This window comes from Podarcis raffonei, chromosome 6 (genome assembly GCF_027172205.1).
Source record: "Podarcis raffonei isolate rPodRaf1 chromosome 6, rPodRaf1.pri, whole genome shotgun sequence".
Taxonomy (NCBI): domain Eukaryota; kingdom Metazoa; phylum Chordata; class Lepidosauria; order Squamata; family Lacertidae; genus Podarcis; species Podarcis raffonei.
Window position 1 is genome coordinate 28,487,947 of NC_070607.1, and position 12,446 is coordinate 28,500,392.

The following is a 12,446-nucleotide window of genomic DNA, read 5'->3' on the forward strand; positions in this document are numbered from 1 at the left end:
CAACAACAACGGTTTGCTTCCGTCAGGGGAACTCCCAACCAGCCTCCCTGCCCTATGTGCAAAAGAGCAGCAAAGGTACAAATTACCAGCTACATTCCAGAATATCGCCTTGTTATCTACAAGCTCAAAACAGTTCTTATGGGACGGAGCTTATCCTGCAAAACACACAATAACTGAAGAAGTAAAGATAAATAAACACCGCATAATTGATCTCCAGAGCTTCCAATGAAACAGCAAAGTTCACTGCAGGTTCTGTGAACAAAAAGGCAGCGTTTTTCAAAACCTGGAAATCTTGAGAAAACGAAAGAAGCCTCAGAGGTGGAACACGAGAATGCGGCTCAGCGGCTACCCTCCCCCTAAGATCAACTTTTCTGCCTCTTAAATCTACTCCCTCTTTACTTACCTTCAGCTGTAAAAAAAAGAAAAGAAACGGACTGCTGTTCTTCATTTTTCTCCAGCTGCCTTTTTAAATGTGGGATTATAGAGATGAGAATGCTCAAAGCTTTAAACCTGGTTTTGTTTAGGATTATCGTAGCTCTCCCTACTCCCAAAGGGTCTTGTTAAAAGGCCAAGCCAGGGCATGAAGATTGTAATAATGATGGTGATTAATCTGGAATCCTCAAACCATCCAACTTATTAATTTTTTGGGGGGAGCAGGAATTTCTAACCTGTCCTACTCCCAACGGGCTAGAATAGCTAGCTCCACTTAAAATAGCATATCTGCAGTATATTATATTCAGAATTAGCTCATACGATTATGCAGGCATAAGATGGTATAGCCACATTATTATATAGGTATAAAAGTAAAGGGGCCCCTGACCATTAGGTCCAGTCGTGACTGACTCTGGGGTTGCAGCGCTCATCTCGCTTTATTGGCTGAGGAAGCCGGTGTACAGCTTGGGGTCATGTGGCCAGCATGACTAAGCCTCTTCTGGCGAAGCAGAGCAGTGCACGGAAATGCTGTTTACCTTCCTGCCGGAGCGGTACCTATTTATCTACTTGCACTTTGACGTGCTTTTGAACTGCTAGGTTGGCAGGAGCAGGGATTGAGCAACGGGAGCTCACCCCGTCGTGGGGATTCGAACCGCCAACCTTCTGATTGGCAAGTCCTAGGCTCTGTGGTTTAACCCACAGCGCCACCCACGTCACACATATATATAGGTATATGTTGCCTGAAAAGCATTCTTTTTAAGCCTACGTGCTGTGATCCAGCCCCAGAACTTGATTAAGTATGTTAGCCGCAATCTAGAAGATGCAAAGGTGGCTTTTTCAAATTCATTGTGAAATATTTGCATTTGGTGCTTATGATCACAGCAACATCTTTGGGAGAAGACTTATTTTCCCCTCCGGGGTCAACACGTATCGTAAACATTGTGTGAACAGCCACACCCCCAAAACCATCCCAGTTAAAGATCTTCCAGGCTCAGCCTGGAGAACTTTTGCAATCACTCAGAATCCTAGTCTACATGCCCTCGTATTATCAAGTTGACACGTGAACAGCACAGCTATGAGTTCCAGTCACTTGATGGATTCGTCAATGAGGACCACTGATATGGCCTCACTGCAGTGGCGTAGCGTGGGTTGTCAGCACCCGGGGCAAGGCAAGTAATTTGCACCCCTAACCCGGTAGGGGCAGAGAGCTGCGAGTGCGCCCCCCCAGATGTTGCGCCCGGTACGGCTGGCCCCCCCTGCACCCCCCCACGCTACGCCACTGCCTCACTGATCTTGCAAAAGACCTCCACAGTTTGGCAGACTTGCATGCGTGCTGACTGCGTTCTGACTAAGTCTCACAGAAGAGATTTTATCTGGCCACTCTTCAGGAATCTTCCCAGCTGCCCACCATGGTATTACTAGCACCAAATTCTTCTCCAGGGCCAGAAGCTGAGAGAAGGGGTGAGTGTGGGGGGGCTTGGTGCTGACCAACCCATCTTCATGCACCCTTCTCCACTGGGAGGGACAGCAAAACCATACATGGTCTTGTTCTGTTATATTTATATCCTGCTTTTTGGCCCAAAGTTCTGCAAAGTGGTGATTGGCAGGACCGAGGCAGAAAACACGAAGATCATGGGGGAAAGGAGAAATGAAAGTTTAGAAATTAGAGGGAGGAGCAGCTTTAACAATGCATAAACAACAGAAACCACGAAAGCTCTCTTCTCAAAGGTGCAGGCTACAGGCAGGAGTTAAAAACAAGGAGCAGCAGTCCTCTCAAGAAAGGGTATTGACTTTTTGGGTGGGTCTGCCTGCTGGTTCAGAGCAGCAGTTCTTGCCTGAATGAGTTTGGTCCTCAAGGAAAGTCCTGGCAGGCCAGCAGTGTTCGAAACTCCCATTGTTCCAGGCGCATTTTGCGACAGGGAATTCCATCAGCGCAAGCCATTTCTGAGGTCTGGGCGCAGTACTGCGCCTAAGATTTCCAATTAAAACTGCAGAGTGGAAGGAAAGGGAGACCTTTTTCTGCCTCCCCACTTCCAGCTACTCTCTGAAGACTGGAGAAGAGACCCTCTTAAGAATATTAGTGAGGTGGGCAGGGGAAGGACCAGACCATGTGGAAAATAACTTAATATTTTAGCTGCAATTCATTCATTTTCAGCTTTGTATTCTTGCTATTAAAAAGTGTGCCTAGAAATTCCGTTGTTGCGCCCACAACCTCGATTTAAGGTGCCATTAAGCTCCTAGATTTCAAATCTCAGTTTCTAACACTGCAGGTCAGATACAGTAATCGGAGTCTTTCATTTCCTATAGAAAATAGCTAAAGGTAGAATAAAAAGGTAAAGAGACCCCTGACCATTAGGTCCAGTTTAGGAATGCAGTTTCTTGAAGATGGACTTCTGGCAAGCGATGGGCTGCACCTCACAACGGTTGGGAGGAATGTTTTTGCAAAAAATCTCAGAAACCTCATCAGGAGGGCTTTAAACTGACTAATGTGGGGGAGGGAGACAGTGCTCCTGAAGGTAGGAGTCTATCAATTGATGAAGATGATCATCCAAATGTCATAGACCAAATGGAGCAAACAGCACGCAGACCTAGTAGTGGGAGGAAAAAATCCTTAAATAAGAGACACGGGGGAATGATTAATGGACTTCAATGTCTGTACACTAATGCGCAAAGCATGGGAAATAAACAAGATGAGCTTGAGCTCTTGGTAGAGCAAACTAAATATGACATAATAGGCATCACTGAAACCTGGTGGGATAAGTCCCACGATTGGAATGTAATAATGGAGGGATACAATCTATTTCAGAGAAACAGACCAGACAAGAAAGGAGGAGGAGTGGCGTTATATGTCAGGGATGTGTATACCTGTGAAGAGATCCAAGATTTAGAACCTCAAAGCCAAAGTGAGAGCATTTGGGTCAAAATTAAGGGAGAGAAGAATAACAGTGACCTCATTGTGGGAGTTTACTATAGATCCCCAAGCCAAACGGAGGACATAGATGATGCCTTCCTGGAACAGATGGCCAAGCATGCAAAAGGAAGGGAGATAGTAGTAATGGGGGACTTCAATTACCCGGATATTTGTTGGATGTCAAACTCAGCCAAGAGCATAAGGTCAAACAGATTCCTCACTGGCCTTGCAGACAACTTCATTGTCCAGAAAGTGGGAGAAGCTACAAGAGGAACAGCCATTTTAGATCTGGTCCTAACCAATGTTGATGACCTGGTTAGTGGGGTAGAAGTGGAAGGATCATTAGGCGCGAGTGATCATGCTCTTCTGAAGTTTACTATACAGCGGAAAGGAGCAGCCAAGCATACTAGGACTCAATTTCTCGACTTTAAGAAAGCCGACTTCATAAAACTTAGGGAAGTGCTGGGTGAGATCCCATGGACAGTAATACTAAAAGGAAAGGGAGTTCATGATGGCTGGGAGTTTGTTAAGAGGGAGATAGTAAAAGCACAACTTCAGGCAATACCAATGAGACGGAAACATGGAAGCTGCCTAAAGAAGCCAGGGTGGCTATCTAAAGAACTTTTAACTGAGTTAAGATTAAAAAAGGATGTGTACAAAAAATGGAAAAGGGGGGAAACCACCAAAGAGGAATTCAAACAAATAGCCAGCACGTGTAGACACAAAGTCAGAAAAGCTAAAGCACAGAATGAACTCAGGCTTGCTAGAGAGGTTAAAAGCAACAAAAAAGGCTTTTATGGGTATGTTCGTAGCAAAGGGAAGAACAAAGAAACAGTGGGGTCACTCAGAGGAGAAGATGGTGAAATGCAAACAGGGGACACAGAAAGGGCTGAACTCCTCAATGCCTTTTTTGCCTCAGTCTTCTCCGATAAAGAAAACAATGCCCGACCTGAAGAATTTGGAGCAAAGGATTCAGCAGAGGAAACACAGCCCAGAATAACTAAGGAGATAGTACAAGAATACTTGGCTAGTCTAGATGTATTCAAGTCTCCAGGGCCAGATGAACTGCATCCAAGAGTATTAAGAGAACTGGCAGATGTGATTTCAGAACCACTGGCAGTCATCTTTGAGAATTCCTGGAGAACAGGCGAAGTCCCGGCAGACTGGAGGAGGGCAAATGTTGTCCCTATTTTCAAAAAAGGGAAAAGAGAGGACCCAAATAATCACCGCCCAGTCAGTCTGACATCAATACCAGGGAAGATTCTGGAGCAGATCATTAAGCAAACAGTCTGTGAGCACCTAGAAAGGAATGCTGTGATCACCAATAGTCAGCATGGATTTCTGAAAAATAAGTCGTGTCAAACTAACCTGATCTCGTTTTTTGACAGAATTACAAGCCTGGTAGATGAAGGGAACGCAGTGGATGTAGCCTACCTTGATTTCAGCAAGGCATTTGACAAGGTGCCCCATGATATTCTTGTAAAGAAGCTGGTAAAATGCGGTCTTGACTATGCTACCACTCAGTGGATTTGTAACTGGCTGACTGACCGAACCCAAAGGGTGCTCATCAATGGTTCCTCTTCATCCTGGAGAAGAGTGACTGGGCCAAAACAAACAAGATGAATTTTAACAGGGAGAAATGTAAAGTATTGCACTTGGGCAAAAAAAATGAGAGGCACAAATACAAGATGGGTGACACCTGGCTTGAGAGCACTACATGTGAAAAGGATCTAGGAGTCTTGGTTGACCACAAACTAGACATGAGCCAACAGTGTGACGCGGCAGCTAAAAAAGCCAATGCAATTCTGGGCTGCATCAATAGGAGTATAGCATCTAGATCAAGGGAAGTAATAGTGCCACTGTATTCTGCTCTGGTCAGACCTCACCTGGAGTACTGTGTCCAGTTCTGGGCACCACAGTTCAAGAAGGACACTGACAAACTGGAACGTGTCCAGAGGAGGGCAACCAAAATGGTCAAAGGCCTGGAAACGATGCCTTATGAGGAACGGCTAAGGGAGCTGGGCATGTTTAGCCTGGAGAAGAGGAGGTTAAGGGGTGATATGATAGCCATGTTCAAATATATAAAAGGATGTCACATAGAGGAGGGAGAAAGGTTGTTTTCTGCTGCTCCAGAGAAGCGGACACGGAGCAATGGATCCAAACTACAAGAAAGAAGATTCCACCTAAACATTAGGAAGAACTTCCTGACAGTAAGAGCTGTTCGACAGTGGAATTTGCTGCCAAGGAGTGTGGTGGAGTCTCCTTCTTTGGAGATCTTTAAGCAAAGGCTTGACAACCATATGTCAGGAGTGCTCTGATGGTGTTTCCTGCTTGGCAGGGGGTTGGACTCGATGGCCCTTGTGGTCTCTTCCAACTCTATGATTCTATGATTCTATGACTCTGGGGTTGTGGCGCTCATCTCGCTTTATTGGCCGAGGGAGCCGGCGTACAGCTTCCGGATCATGTGGCCAGCATGACTAAGCTACTTCTGGCAAACCAGAGCAGCGCACGGAAACGCCGTTTACCTTCCCGCCGGAGCAGTACCTATTTATCTACGTGCACTTTGATGTGCTTTCGAACTGCCATGTTGGCAGGAGCAGGGACCGAGCAATGGGAGCTCACCCCATCGTGGGGATTCGAACCGCCGACCTTCTGATGAGCAAGTCCTAGGCTCTGTGGTTTAACCCACAGCGCCACCCGCATCCCCAAAGGTAGAATAACTATAGTTTAAAAGCTACTCACAAGTAGACTGGGCATGTTTATTATCTTCACTGACATGTGAGCAATCGCGCCACCAAAAGAGGTCATCCCCCGCCCCCTGACTCACTGTAAAACTCAAAACAGATTTAAGTATTTCCCCCCCACGACCAAAGTAATTTCCATGTACACACCCTTAACACTCTTGAATTACAGAGAACGGCCAGGCATCTGCTTTCTTCCACAATTCCAGATGTTTAAGCAGATTTGTTGCAAACAAACAAAAAAGGAACTGGGAGTTCTTTTCCAGAAGTGTTTGGCACGCCATAGTTCCAGCCGGAACTCTAGCTTAAAGTTGCTCTTGGGGACAGGATGAAAATGGACAGACTGTGATGAACAGATTCTTTGGGGGGGGGGGGAATCAAAGCAGCTCTTCCCAGAAAAAAATGGCAACCCTGCTATCACTTAACTTTCTGCATGCCTGCTAGCTGTTAAAAGCAGAGGAGCCCTGATGTTAAAGAAGCTGATAACTCTGCCAGATCAGGGAATGCAATCCAACTAGGCCCCACTGATTTTAAATGCAGTCCGTCAGGCTAGACTGCAACCTACAAACCTTGATCGCACAGAGGAAGCACGTTCCACTAAATTCAATGGGATTTATTCCCAAGTAATTGGGTATAGGGTTGCACCATTTGCTATCTCTCTGCACACTTTAGCACTGCTTGGGTAGACAATTGCTAATGATTTACTGTTAGTTAACTTCGGCAACTACCACAGCTAACATTTTACCAGCCCCCAGTAGGGAAAATGCAGTAAAATGTACGTTCGCTACCCTTAAGATTCATCAGTAATTATGGGCACCCTGGTTAACTTCTGCTGAAATGACAGCTGCAAGATTTGGATTTGGCTATAATATTCTCCATCTCCATTCACCCTTATGTGCTACAAGACAGTCTGCAGAAGGAAACTTATCCCGGACAATGTTTTAAGAGAAGATATAAGGTGAGATTTTAAAAATGAGAAAATATAGCTGAAAGAAAAGGAAAGTTGTCACCAGGAAAGTTATCAGAAAAAATAACTCAGTGGAGAGGGGACAAGTAAAGTATGTCCACAATATTATTCAGGTAAAAACCTATTTTTGGTGCTAGAACATTATATAAGCAACTACCGATCCACCCAAAATAATTGTCGTCACCAAGAGTTTTTCCAGAGAAAACAGCATGAAATGTCTGTACACAACACAACCGTATATATATATATATATATATATATATATATATATTCCTTGTTTGTTCTGTTTACTAACATCACACACTCAAAACAAAAGCTCTCTGTACAAAAACAGATTAATAGCACCAATTAACCCCTCGGTTTGGAGAAACACAGGAGAGCAGACCTGGGCAAAAACATGCCCAGTGATGCTTCCCTCAATTCCTATTTAGATGCAAAGAAAGGGGGTGGGGGCTTGTCCCGCCCCCCCAACTCAGGCCTTGCTCACCTATATCAAGCACTCACACCTTGCCAGTCTCCACTCAGCTCTGTCAGATTACAAGACAGCTTGCAAAAGTCTGCAAATGGAGGAGACCAAGAGAACTGTTATGGCATCACTCATTGCAGCAACATCCTAGCAAGCATCAAAACACGGACCCTTGTTTACTGCAGTTAATGGCATTATTGGCATCTTATATGGAGCTATATTCCATTTTCCGGATATTGCTGCCCCCCCAAACTGTATTGATATATCGCATACATGTAATTATTATTATTAGTAGTAGTAATAATAATAATAAAAACCAGCTGATTTAGAATAAACGTCAGGCTGGCTTTTGTTTCTTGCAACTCTAACAGGACAGGATGCAATAGGGAGCGGGGAAAGAGAGCCCTCCCACACCCTCAAAGAACTTTGCACCGGAAAACCTCCTCCTTTGAAATGCACCATCACACACACACACACCAAAAAAATATTAGAGAGAAACACACTCAACCTGCCGGGTCGTCTTTCCTTCTGCACCGCTTGACGGGGAAGAGGTGGCCAAGGCGATGGCAGGCCCTCGCTCCGCACCCACCCACCCCGCTTTTGAAAATAAAAATAAAAATGAAATTGATTACGATCTGGGGGGTGGCGGGAGCAAAGGGCAGCCGCGGCGCCTGCTCTCCTTATTCTCCCAAGCGGCCCTCGCAGCTCGGCGCCGGTCGCCCTCCTCCGGCCCGAGCCGGTTCGCCCCGGTGCTGCACGCGATTCCCCTCCCCGGCCGGCAGCATCGTCCTCGGGGGGCTGCGCGGGCGCGGGAACAAAGGACCGGCGGCGGCGGCAGCAGCAGCAGTAGCAGCAGCCGGCGCTCGCAGGCTGGAATAAGCCGGTCTCGGGGAAGCAGGCTCATTGCGAAGCCCCCATGGAGGACAACGGCGCGCCGCTCCCGAGCCGGGCTGTGCGTCGGGGGCGCGCCGATGGGCGGCGCGCGTGTGTGCGCGCGCGGCGGCGGCGGCGCCTTTGCAAGCTCGGCAGTGACGGCCAGGCGTGCCAACTTGGCCCCGCGATCGTGGGTGCCCATGGGGAATTTTGTGGGTGCTCGGGCATACAGGGAGTTGCCACCAATGGCAGCGGGCGCCATGCAGCGTGCATGGCCCTGGCAGCAAAAATTGGTGGGTGACCTGCCCCTTCATGGGGAATTTTGTGGGTGCTCGGGCACCCAGGGAGCTGGCACTTAAAACACTTATGGCAGCGGCTGCTTGCAAGCGCCGGAGGTGGCGGGCGAACGGGGCGGACGCTTGCACCGCTTGCAGGAGCCGTCGAGCAAACGGTGGCCGTCCGGGACCTGTTTTTCCCCGCTGCCCGGCCTTGGAAAAAGCTGCAGTCCAGGAGGCTTCTGGGGAGAAGCGAGGAGCGCGCCGCAAAGAAGGGGGCGAGTATCTCAGCCATGGGTCACGCCGGGGCAGCCCTGCGCAGCGCTTCCTGCGGAGAAACGAAAGGGGGAGAGGAGAAAAACAACAACCCAGGTTGCACTCCGGTTCTCCCTCCGTCCCCCGTCCCCAATCAATCTGGAGCAAGGATCTCCCCCCGCCCAGCACCAATCGCCCGATCCGCCGCGATCCACTCAGGTCACCCCCACCCCAAGCACGCGCCGGTCACACACTTTGCGCACAGCCCTCGGAAGTTTCCCGTCGGTGGCGGCGCCGCTGCTTTGCCTCGCCGGGTCTCCAGACTCAGACTGGTTTCTCCGGGCAGGATGGCCGAGTGCACCTTGCAAGATGCGGCGAGGCGGGAACTAGCAGCCTGGGGCCCATTGCGGCGAGCGGAACTCCCTCTCCACGCCGGCTGCTGGTTTTGCAGAAGCGGCTACATAGGCACACCGCACCGGAGCGTGCATGTCTGCTTGCATAACAGTTTCTTGAGAGGGGAGGAACCGTGCCCCTTTCCAGAAGTGTGTGGGCAAAGAGTCCCCCCTCCACCAACCCTTTATAAAACCAAAGTTAGGTTAGGGACGCGCCCCTTGGCTTGCAATCCAGCCAGGAGCTCGGATGGTTCTGGATTCATAACGCCGATATTTGGAATCCCCTCCAAAACTGTGCCAGAGCAAGCAACCATGCGCCAGAGCAGATCTTGCCCGCTGGATGGTTCTGTTGCTCCAAAGCGAGTGTCATGTACACTAGATAGTGTGGGTCTTGCATTCCTTCAGGACAGTGCCTGCACCCAGGGCCATGAGGTAAGGCGACTGTCTCAGATGACAGGATAGGGGGAGGGGCAGCAGATCCCAATGTTGATCTTTCTCTCTTCCTATGCCTCACTCATCCCTTCTTCCCTGGCCAGGGCAGGAGGCACCATTTTGGGGTTCACTTCAGATGCCAAAAGTTTTTGGGTGGGGCCCGATTTCTTACGGAGATATTAAAATGTTTCCATTTAAATGTCAAAAGAAGTCTTCCAAGGCCACTGTGAATTTTGCAGGCCAACCACCCCTGAAATCTCCTCACCTTCTTGTAGGCCAGGTGATGGAGACCCCCATGGCTCTCTTGGGATTGCTGAGCTCAAATTCCCACGAGCTCCAACTGGTGGCCAATGATGATGGGAACTGGAGTCCAGCAGGGCCACTGGTCCTCTGCTCCTGCCACAGGCTCTTCGCTTTCCCTAGCACTTACATTTGAAGGAGCCAAGGTGTGGCCTCACACCTGTCTAGGCTAAATTTGGAAACCAAGATGAGGAGGAGGGGAACTAGCAGCCTTATACAGGCTGCCTTGGTATTATGATACGGCTAGCTACAGTTTAGCCTGTCCCCAGCTCCCCTGTCCGCCTGTACTGCCTACGATCACAGAAGCAGCTGTCCACAGTTTAGCAGACTAATGCATATCACACCTGTAGTACTGTGAGCAAGTTACGGGTATGGACAGGAAGTTCAACTGACTGGCAAGGGAACAGTGCAAGTCAATCACACTTCCTGTTTGTCAGATGTCATGAAGGGACAGAGGGTGCTTACTGGAAATATGCTGTTAAGGTGAAGGTGACTTTACACATTTTTTTAGCCTCTTTCTCCACTCACAATGGGTAATACTGAAATCAACCTGTCAACCTAGCAGTTCAAAAGCGCGCCAAAAAGTGCAAGTAGATAAATAGGTGGCTCCCTTGGCCTATAAAGCGAGATGAGTGCTGCAACCCCAGAGTCGTCTGTGACTGGACTTAACTCTCAGGGGTCCTTTACCTTTTAGGGTGCCACGGCACTGATATAACCTGTTGTTTTTCTTTCAGAGACCTTAACACTTTGCCCCTTTTGTAAAAACCCTGCCACCATTTTTACTGGTGCCACCACTGCTAGGTGGCCCAAGGGAAGGTCTTGAATTATCATGACTGGGGGGCACCCAACAGGATTGGTGCTTTCAACCCCTGTCCTGCCTTCAGATGGGGGGGGGAGGAGCACACTCCCTTAGCAGATACACATTACAGTTGCAACAAGTAGACAATTGCACCCCATAACAGTAGGGAAGTGGATATGTGTATTTATTTAATTTTGTGCACATCACAAGGAGGTGCTACAGATAGCAACAGGTCCCTACAGAATGCTTTAACAGTGTGCGTGTAGCAACATCAAATGTGCTTCTGTAAAGCACATGAGGCACATTCCACATATGAACTACATATGAACCTAACTTTTCAACAAACATTCCCAAACCTTAACTCTGCTGAAAAAGCAGCAGAAATTCTCAGCACTGTATAGAACTTTGTGGTGTATCTTCCAGACTCAAAGGAAACATTTGAACCACTCTTCAAGATGCAAAGATCATTTGCATGTAAGAACTTCACATCTCTTCAGTGAAAGCTGAGTGCTTCTTGGTTTTCTGGGATATCTTCATTTTTAACTCTGTTGCAATATACAATGCAAATAAGAAGGGAAATAACACAGGCAGAATTAAATGAAATTAGGAAAGTCTCAAAAACAGGATTACATTCACCTGGGAGAACAATCAGCCTTGATGTAACAACTGAATCAACAGGGTTGTTAATTAATGACTGTAAACTGAGAACAACTGAAACTATAAACAAATGCTTGGACACCGTAATTGCAAGTTTTCACAATGCAATAATAATATTACATCTTATACAAGCTCTCTTATATGATTAAAAGAGGTCCACTGCAAATGGTTGCAGTGGCATTTGCTGCCTTATAAACCAAGTATTTCCCAGCGATTGCAACAGGTATGCTTTTGTACGTGTATACGAGAAATAAACTTAATAAGCAGCTTGTGGTGTTTAGGCTACAACACTCCTAAACCTGAAAGGCTGTAGAAGCCTTCTTGATTTACACCATCATTAAAAGAAGTACATGGCTGAAACCTGACCTGGAGGAAACCGCGCCCAACCACGATGCTTTGAAAAGGTATTTTCACCCAGACTCAGAAGATAACTCGGTTCATTCCAAACCAAACTGAACCCTGTTGCATTCCAAGGGAGCTTCCAAACCCCAGCAGCAATTGGGGAGGGGGTGTCCCTCTCACCCTCCACTCACTGGCATATCCCGAAGCCTAAAAGGGAGCAGGTGGCGCTGTGGTCTAAACCACTGAGCCTCTTGGGCTTACCGATCAGAAAGTCAGGGGTTTGAATCCATGCAACAGGGTGAGCTCCCATTGCTCTGTCCCAGCTCCTGCCAACCTAGCAGTTCAAAAGCACACCAGTGCGAGTAGATAAAAAGGTACCACTGTGGCAGGAAGGTAAACGGCATTTCTGTGTGCTCTGCTTTCCATTACGGAAGCGGTTTAGTCATGTTGGCCACATGACCTGGAAAAGCTGTCTGCGCACAAACACCGGCTCCCTCGGCCTAAAAAGCGAGATGAGCGCCGCACCCCTTAGTCAAGTTCAGACTTAACCATCCAAGGGTCCAGATGTGGGAATAGGAAGAACCCTCCCATTGCCACCATGACA

The 12,446-nt window shown here is 47.9% G+C and overlaps 1 protein-coding gene across 7 annotated transcripts in view; it reads right to left on the bottom strand.

Moving 5' to 3' along the window:
- The window catches only part of LRRC8D (leucine rich repeat containing 8 VRAC subunit D), a 76,809-nt gene that overhangs the window by 35,928 nt on the left and 28,435 nt on the right, over positions 1-12,446 (bottom strand). Inside the window, exon 1 of one of the 7 annotated variants that reach the window (XM_053391820.1) lies at positions 9,175-9,255. The exons of 2 other annotated variants lie outside the window; for them this stretch is intronic. The gene's annotated coding sequence lies outside the window, so the exon portion shown is untranslated. Of the gene's footprint in view, positions 1-8,020; positions 8,424-9,174; positions 9,256-12,446 lie in introns of those variants that run through there. 4 more of the 7 variants (XM_053391817.1, XM_053391814.1, XM_053391815.1 and 1 more) reach the window with 4 other exon arrangements.